The sequence below is a fragment of the Monodon monoceros genome, unplaced genomic scaffold (assembly GCF_005190385.1).
Source record: "Monodon monoceros isolate NGI ecotype Baffin Bay Population unplaced genomic scaffold, NGI_Narwhal_1 Super_Scaffold_2, whole genome shotgun sequence".
NCBI classification, from domain to species: Eukaryota; Metazoa; Chordata; class Mammalia; order Artiodactyla; family Monodontidae; genus Monodon; species Monodon monoceros.
Window position 1 is genome coordinate 79210072 of NW_021703776.1, and position 9637 is coordinate 79219708.

At 39.4% G+C, this 9637-nt stretch overlaps 1 non-coding gene across 1 annotated transcript; it reads right to left on the reverse strand.

Annotated features, from left to right (window-relative positions):
* Positions 1-8865: 8865 nt before the first annotated feature.
* LOC114902175 lies at positions 8866-8972 on the reverse strand. Its single transcript, XR_003795400.1, has one exon. It is a non-coding gene; the product is annotated as a U6 spliceosomal RNA (small nuclear RNA).
* Between the last annotated feature and the right edge of the window lie 665 nt (positions 8973-9637).

Below are 9637 nucleotides of genomic sequence, written 5' to 3' on the forward strand. Positions count from 1 at the left end.
TAGCCCTAGTGGCTCTCTCTGAGAGTCAGCTTAGGGTAGTGGTCAAGAAAGGGAACCTGGAGCCAGACTGCCTGGGCTCAGATCTCCTTCTAGGTATGACTTTATTTAACTTCTTAACCTTTTTGTTCTTCAGTTTCCTCATGTGCGAAATTGGGATAATAATAATAATAATAAATTTCACAGAGGGTTGTTATAAGAATTAATTGAGTAATTTTTGAAAATATGTAGATTGATGTCTGGAATAAAGTAAGAGCTGCATAAGTACTTACCAAATAATTTTTTAAAAAATAAGGCTTTCACTGATAACCCTGATCAGTGTGCTCTCTTTGTCCCCTATTTCCTGATGCACTAGATTCAACTCCTAGGGCACTTACCACATTGCCTTTTCTAATAATTACTTATTTGTATACCATTTTACTTATACTAGATTTTAAGCTTCTTGCGAAGAGACAACTTCTTCCATTGCTTCAGGTTATTGTTCAATGAGACTCATGCATAAGTGAGCCAACGACTCTCTAGAGGCAGGTAAGTGACTTCCATTTCCTTCCGTCCAAGAGAACATTGCTGATGATTACAACACCATTACATCATCTGTCACAATAAGATGGCAGTTCAGGGCTTCCCCGGTGGCGCAGTGGTTGAGAGTCCGCCTGCCGATGCAGGGGACACGGGTTCGTGCCCCGGTCCGGGAGGATCCCGCATGCCGCGGAGCGGCTGGGCCCGTGGGCCATGGCCACTGAGCCTGCACGTCCGGAGCCTGTGCTCCGCAAGGGGAGAGGCCGCAGCAGTGAGAGGCCTGCGTACCGCAAAAAAAAAAAAAAAAGATGGCAGTTCACACTAGTGGAAATTGTTACCTTCTGATATGATCATTTGGTGCCTTCTGTGTATGTGGTAGGTGAAACAATGTTCTTACAAAGTTGTCCGTGCTCTAATCCCAGAACCTGTGGATATGTTACCTTACCTAGCAAAGGGACTCTGCAGATGTAATTATATTAAGGATTTTAAGATGGAGAGATTATTCTGGCTTTTTCAGGTGGGTCCATTGTAATCACAAGTGTCCTTTGAAGAAGGAGATAATGGAAGCAGAGGTCCTAGTGGTGCCATTGCTGGAGGGGAGGCTGTGAGCCAAGAGATGTGGACAGCTCTCTTGGTAAAGGAAAGGAATGGATTCTCCCTTAGCTCCTCCAAAAGAGCTGACACATTGCTGTCAAGACCTCTGGCCTCCAGAATTGTAGGTCAAATTACGTTATTTTTAGTTTGTGTTATTTTAAACCACTAAGTTTGTGGGTGCAGCAGCCATAGGAGACTAATCAAATCTACTTCCCGGAATGAAAGATAATGAAAATAAAAGATAAAAATAAAGGAAAGAACAAAAGAATGAAGGAACAAAGGATGCTTTACTACAAATTACACCTTTGTAGTAAGACCCAATAACTGAATAGACAATTAATCATCACAAATTATAGTGGGCAGAAAATAAAACATCCATTGTTGGGAACAAAATTTAAAACAAGTACATTAGTTTTAAATGTACTTGGAAGTTGGTCAGAGTTTTCATGAAAGTTCCTTTATCACGAGCAAGGCATTGTAAGAAGAAAAAAAACCCTGAATCAATACTGTAATTCAATTTAAAAATGGAAGAATCACAACCAAGTACAGAGTTTCTTTTTATAAACCCAATCTTAGAAATGATGAGTAAAAATTTTTAAACTTATTCTCTCCTAAGCTACAATATGTAGTTCTTTCCACCATGTTTCCCTTCCCTCACTCTTTCATTTCCACTCCCTGATTCTGCTTCCAACCAGAAGCAGTTGCATGTAGGGTAGTCATGAGGGGAGAGTAAACAAAAGGGCAATGGCAGAGATGATACTGTCAATCTCGTTTTAATAAAGAGTCTACAGAGGGGCTTCCCTGGTGGCGCGGTGGTTGGGAGTCCGCCTGCCGTTGCAGGAGACACGGGTTTGTGCCCCGGTCCGGGAGGATCCCACATGCCGGGGAGCGACTGGGCTCGTGAGCCATGGCCACTGAGCCTGTGCGTCTGGAGCCTGTGCTCTGCAACGGGAGAGGCCACAACAGTGAGAGGCCCGCATACCGCAAAAAAAAAAAAAAAAAAAGAGTCTACAGAAATGCTGAACAGAAGCTTTAATAGCATTTCTGGCAATAACCACCCCTGTTCCCCATGTATTTTGAATCAGATTTAATTTGAATTAAATAGAAATAAAAACTCTTTACCATTGCACCCTAATGACTGTAATTTTCTCTCAAGCTGTTACTTATACAGTATGCTGCACCTTGGAAAGAACATTCTTAATCCTTTTCTAATTGAGTCTCAAGGCTAATGTCTTTGTTTAAAAAACTCACTTATTTTTGAAGGCTGAACTTTAATACTGTGAATTAATATGACATATAAGCCCTTCTGGATTTTCCACAAGAAGAGAAATTCCTAACTTAGATGTCTTCCTTTAGTTACAATAATTCTAGCCAGTCTAATGATACCACCCAGCTTGTCCTTTTGAGGGCTGTAATATTCCTGTCAGCAGCTCCGTTGGAGCATTTAACTCACCAGATATCTGTAACCCTGATTGCCAGAGCCAAAAATGTCTCCAGTATGACTTCAAGTAGTTCAACTCTCTGGTGCCAGATGGTATGCAAATAGAACCGTTCTCACAGATACAGATGTCACCATGTGCAGAGCTTGTGCGAGTATCTATATCTACTCCTGCTGGGAATATAATTTGGTAGAAAAACTCTTTGGCCGACCTGCCTATGATCTGTAGACTATAGACTCATTCCCAGATGACAGCTTTAATATGTACTTTCCTATTAATCAAAAATGAAAAAGAACCAAAATTCAAAATTAGGGATGAACATATATTTTTGAAGCTGGATCAAAGGAGAGACTTAATAAAAAATTTAGAAAGATTACTAAAAAGGAATATCACCGAATGAGAGATCTAATTCGCCATCTCCTCCTTCCCTCATTGTAAATGCTGCCACGGAGAATACCAAACTGTTTACAACTAATGGAGTGAGGGAACTTGTTTGCATCCATGCATCGGTTCCTTGATGTAAAGGAAGGCAGTAATGAATAGAAGGAATACTAGTGTTAAGAAAATTATCTGAATTAGGTAAGAGTCAGTTTTCAGAATGAATAACTGAATCCAAACCCTATATCCAGAGTTTTCCATTGTTAATATCTGAGCAGTTTTTAAGGACTTTTCTTTGGTTCCAATTCTACCCCTTGGGGTGGGTAGAGTAGGATTATTTTTCTGTTTTTATGCAGTTTTAGATCATCCCATAACCTGACTTATTCACTTGATCATATATTCAAAGATTTGAAGAAAATTTTAGCCTATGACACTTCGGAAGATAAATCTGCTTTAAAATAAAATTATTTATAATTTTACAGCCCAATAAAAAATTTAAAAGTGTGATTTAAAAGTGTCCATACCACTATCCTTTTTATTAGAAAAACGTATAAAATCTGAAAGTATTTTATATACTCAAGTATAATCTTAGGAGTGAAATGTAAGGCTATGGAGAAGCAGGATATATATTTTCTCTGTTTTTTTCATTGCTGTAGTTGTGCTGGACTTCAGTCTTTAGCATGGACAAATAGAATGATATAGTTTTTTGCTTTTGCCATGTTATACAATTTGTCAGGTTTAACCAAATATTGTCAGGTAATTTAACCAGATTATTGGTATACCAACACAATATTTTTAGAAATCAGCCTAGAGAAAACCCGAAACTATACCCTAGAGCTCAGCCAATTGGTTGCTTTGTAGACATCTCTTTGTAGAACTGGTGTATTTGTTTGAATTTGAATTTGAGGTAGAGTATTTAATGTCTAGGAAATAATGAAAAACTATTTTTGCATGTAAACCCTAAATGTGGTGCTATTCTTATAAAGAAAATGTCTAAGAAGAATGAGCTCAATATCTTAAAAAATTTTATAAGCAAACCCACTGTTCTTTAAGAGTTTAAAATACTGCGTCAGGGACTTCCCTGGTGGTCCAGTGGTTAAGACTTTGCCTTACAATGCAGGGGCTGCGAGTTTGATTCCTGGTCAGGGAGCTAAGATCCCACATGCCTCATGGCCAAAAAAACCAAAACATAAAACAGAAGCAATATTGTAACAATTCCAATAACGACTTTAAAAATGGCCCACATTAAAAAAAAATCTTTAGAATACTGCATCAGTGACACAAATGAGCTACTAAATAAAGTGCATTTTTTAAACAACAAACCCGATTTAATAAAATAAGTCTCAATTAAGCAGGAGGTTAAAGGTTAAAACATTTAACTAAGGTGATTCTACTGATGGATGAGGTAGACAAACTGGGATTTAAGACTAGTTCCATCAGACTCATGGCAAATTATTTGATCTCATCGTTAAGGCTATGGGAACTCTTAACAGCCTTAATTTACTTACCTGCAAATTGTAGCTACCAGGAGGAATTGATAGATACCGGTGTAGTGTTTGCTTCATGGTAGGTCTCAGTGATTTTTAGATATGATAATGATGATGATGCTTAGTATCAATATTATCATATCTAATAGCGCTACATCTATACCAAATTCTTTTGTCCATTTAACTTTAATAGACTACTCTTTCCATTTTGAAATGTTATCTTTTTTTTTTTTTTGCGGTGTGTGGGCCTCTCACTGTTGTGGTCTCTCCCGTTGCGGAGCACAGGCTCTGGACGTGCAGGCTCAGCGACCACGGCTCACGGGCCCAGCCACTCCGCGGCATGTGGGATCTTCCCGGACCGGGGCACGAACCCATATCCCCTGCATCGGCAGGCGGACTCTCAACCACTGTGCCACTAGGGGAGCCCGAAATGTTATCTTTTTAATGATCTTATAAAATCTTCACTGATTTTTTTATTCAACTTGTTGTAACCTTTTTTTTTGTTTTTTTTTTGCTTTTTCTGCCTATTTGCCACACGTTTTTCATGACGTGTGGAATCCCTATGATACGAGATGAATATCCAGTTACTACCTTTTTCATTAGGCCTTGGGCAACTCTGGCTGCAAATACTTATAAATTTATGTTACAATTTCACTTTCTACATCTTCTTTTATTTTTCACTTCGGTGCCCTATATTTCAGTACAGTATAGTTTTAATGTGCTGTCTCTTTATTGTTCCTTGGTGAAAACTGAATTTTATTAAGCCCAGGCTCTAATTCTCATCAAGTTATCCTATAACTATGAGTTATATGCTTGAGTCTATGAATATAAAAGAGAAAGTTCATTCTAATCTAAAGCATACAGATTGATCTTATTATCAACAATACATAATAGAGACTTATTATTCTTCAATTTGCCTAGTGTCTTGCACAGGGCCATCATCAATATAAACCAAGTTCAAGGCATAATGCTTGCTTTCAAGAAGTTGGAATAACTAGTTCAATTCTTTCACCCCAGTATTCCCTATCAGATTTACAGTGTTACTTATTTTAAAACACTACTGACATCACCATCAACAAAAATACTAGAATTTATTTTTGTAAAAAAATGTGGGAAAATAATTTAAAAAACAAAAACAGAATTTTAATTTAAAAATTTAGTCAATATGATGTGTTTATTACATTCAGAGGGCTGAATATAAAGTTGCCATAAAGTTGCCATAAGTCTCTTTGGTCATCTGATTTTAAGGCAGTGCTTTTTAGTAGATATTAGTGTGTATAGGAGTCCGAGCCCCCTTCTCCCACCCATCCTCTGCCATCTCAAGAAAGGCGATACTGTCATGTTCTGTTAGAAAACTGAGAAGATATCTGTTGTTTTTGCACCATTAATTTATAATAATATAGAAGAGTATCTATTTCTCAATCTGTGTGCCTCTCCACCTTCTGTGTAAGTGCTATTGTATTAAAAATTGAGGCATATGGAGGAGGCTGTAGTAAATCAGTAGAGGTAATGTTTTCTGTGCCTCTTAAAATCATGTAATTATGATTCAAATCCTTCACAGCTCATGTATAGTAAAGATAGGTTCTGCACATCTATATTGGCATTTAAACAAATAAAAGTTTATGACTCTGCAGGTTGGAAAGAAGTTTCAACCAGTTAATGTAGACCTTGTGGGAAAAATCCCTTTTAAACACAATCATTGCTGGAAAACAGGATTTACACTTAAGCCATTTTTTCTGTTGCCTTAAGATAGTATGCAAAACATTTGAAAGGAGTGACGCTTTTAGTTTGACTATTTCATTATTATTATCGTTCTTAGTTTGCGGGACAGCACTGAAGATAAGGGTTCTTTGTAAAGTACAGTAAAAGTGGAGTCCTTCACTACATGTCATTTTTATTTTAGCATCTTGTTCTATATTTCCTCTCAGAGAGACAAGGATACTACATAAACAAAATTTATCAAAATCCTAAGATTGTGTGCTTATTGGAGGAAAGGAATGGCAGTGATGGTAAAAGATGAAGGGGAAAACATAAGCAAATAAATTCAAATAAGAGTAAGATTTTATAATGAAGATGGCATATCCTAAACTAAGGAATAAAATTTATTTAACTTCATGCTCCTGAAATTTAAATGAATAAGTAAGTATATATATGTGTGTGTATATATATGTAAGTATATATATATATATATATATATATATATGACATATATACCAGTATATAGGGGTCCAACCACCTTCACCATTGTGGGCAACCTCAAACATCATCACATAGGCATCTGATATACCAGCCTTCCCCCAAAACAGATTAGGGATACATGCATGCCATCAAATTGAAATGTAGGCATTTTTGCTTACTCAATGTGTTTATCTCATCAGTAGTTTACATAATTTTTCTAAAATGCTATTCAATTTAAGATGGGGTTTCAACTGCCAAAACCTGTCAATGAGGTATTTTAAACATTTGATGATATTCATAATATTTGGTTTCAAAAATTAAAAGCAAAACACCTATTTTGGTGATTTAACAGAGGTTCATAAGTTAGTGTGTCTACTTTTACCTATTATGTTGTTATATTTCCAGTGCAAAATTGATGTTTGAAATTTCAAGGTTGATGTCTTCAGGAATAGGTTATCCCTCAAACAATGAACATGATTTTTGAGAATGACCAAAGTAAAAGAAAAATGCCATAAATCCAGGAGTGTGTTCACAAAGGGAAGAAGTGCCTTCTCTATCTCTGAGTACTGGGCATTCACAGCAAGCCATGCATTGCAGGAGACTTTTGTTTGTTTTAAAATTTTACAGAAACTTTGGGAGGCTGGAAAGGTGGAGACAGGGAAGGTATATCTGCTTTGACGCTGAGCCTGGAGTATATAGAATTTGGTTTTACCTTTTCTGTGGTTACAGTGATGTTTTTCCTAAAGATAATTGTTTCCTCTCAGGGAGGGGCTTATGCCCACACTTAGAATGAATTAATGTGAGAATGCTTTCAGCAGCCATCACCTTGGAGAACTTCAAAGAGTGAAGGTCAGGTCTGAAATCAGCTGTCTGGTAGAAGTTAGGAAAAGAAATACATAACTTTCCCTGAGAATTTCCAGAAACGCTTGGATAGGACAACCTGCTTTCAAAAGAAAGAACGGGAAATCCCGCTGCAGCCGTTGCCATAACCACGATGCTGAAAGGAAAGAAGCAGAATCAGCAGGGGCAGCCACGGCCACTGCAGCCCCCATCTCCAGAGGGGAAGAGACCCCAGACAGGATGGGGGGCTCACTGCTCTTCCCAGAGGCCCTCTAGGACCAAGGGGACCCATGATTGCACCAGTGGGGAGTCTCCTGTTTCCTCCTTAGGGTAGAGGCCCAATTCAAGGAGGCTTAGCTCCCTGGTCCGGCCCATATGGTCATGGTTGGTGGGGGAGTCAGTGCTGAACCTCCTTCCTGGACCAGGCCAAGGGTGTCCCTCCAGGGGAGGCCTTCACAAAGAACAGAGACACCCTTGAACACTCACAACTGGCCCCTTAACAAGAATGCCTGCTGACCCAAGGATGGACCCCAGGTTATGGAAGACAGATCCCACCACCCTCTCTGCCAACAGTGCCAAAAAGGGCCACTGTTGATATGAAGACCTCTGTGCCTTCCGCCACCCAGGCATCAGTGGACCTCTGTGAGACTGTGCCTTCCCACCAGCCTGGAAGGGGCCCTCTATGGCCAACAGCCATTTATTTCCCTGTGCCTTGTGATGGCTACTGTGCGGCTGTTCCACCCCCGACCTCAGTCACTGACACCCGCCCCCAGAGTTGTGTTTCATCACTGGTGCCCTTTCTTCTGATCCAGCCTCCAGAGCCTTGCCTCAGGACCCCGTCTTTGCTCCCTTCAGCTGCTTCCTGGATCTTCCTCTCTCTCACCAGAGTCACTTCCTGAAAGGCCACTCTCCCTGCTCTTGGACTCCGTAGTTTCTGCCTCAGTAGCACGATCCCCACCGCCGTGGTCTGTGATCGCTGTGTCTTGTGAGACTCTGCATCCCCCTCATAGCTTTTCTCAGCGTCCTTGGCATTTTGTGACTTCCTAACACTAGAGGAAATTTTTCTGTCAAAATGAGTGAGGCTCTTGGTACCTTCTAGACTTTCCCCACCTCCCGACACGTGAAACTTTCCACAACTTTCCCTGGCCTCTTCATCTTTCTCCTGGAGTCAGTTATTGTGGGTAGGACACAGCCGCTGAGATGTTTTATAAAGCCTCTGAGGGGCCTTCTGTAGTTCCTTTCCAGTCCATTTTAGTTAGACTATGTCACTGTGAGGCCATCAGCCCTTTTGTTTGAATTTTGTGCCTCTCCACCTGGCCTGCCTTTGGTGGAACCTGGATAGTACTGTCGCCCTCTTCCCACTCTCTGCCTCTGCATCCCTGGCGTTGGTTGTTTTCTGTGAAAACACCAGTGAACAGGTTCAGTATTTTTTCAAAAATACGGAACCCTTCACGAATTTGTGTGTCATCCTTGCGCAGGGACCACGCTAATCTTCTCTGTATCGTTCCAGTTTTAGTAAATGTGCTGCCGAAGCGAGCACCAGGTCCAGTTTTGAACTGACCCTGAGGAAATAGGTCAGGAGCTGTGTGGGGAAGAGGGAGGGATGAGAACCACTGGAGAACTAAGAATAATTTTTTTTTTTATTTTAACATTTTTTTATATTGGTAGTAAATGCAGTGGCAACAAAAAGAAAAAGAAAGGAAAAGAGGAAGGTAAGACAGAAGGAAGAAAGAAACGAGAGAGAAAAAAGACAAAAGATAACCCCAAATTGTACTTCCTGTGGTAAGGTATAACCAGGAAGCTTTATTTTAAACCCTGAAGAACTGTGGCACAGTTAAAACTGCAGGAACATCTAAAGCTGAATCATATAGCAACTGACTCTTCATTTGAGGGAACCTAGGTATCTAAAGGCCAAAATGTATATTTCAGGTTTCTATTTAATTGGACAAAATATATTTGAAATTTTTAACAAGCAATAATAATTACCCTGCTGCACACCTACCACATGCTTGACATGACTTTAAATGTTTACAGCTTTTATGTATGAGGTTGGAATTGTTATTACCACCATTTTTACAAAAAGGAGACTCAACAGTGAAATTAAATAACTTCTCAAAGTTCTCACTGACAGGAAGTTTTGAAGACTGTTAGAAATTGCTTCAAATTGAGTTGTCTAACTCTAGACCGTGTGCTCTTTATTGCTAT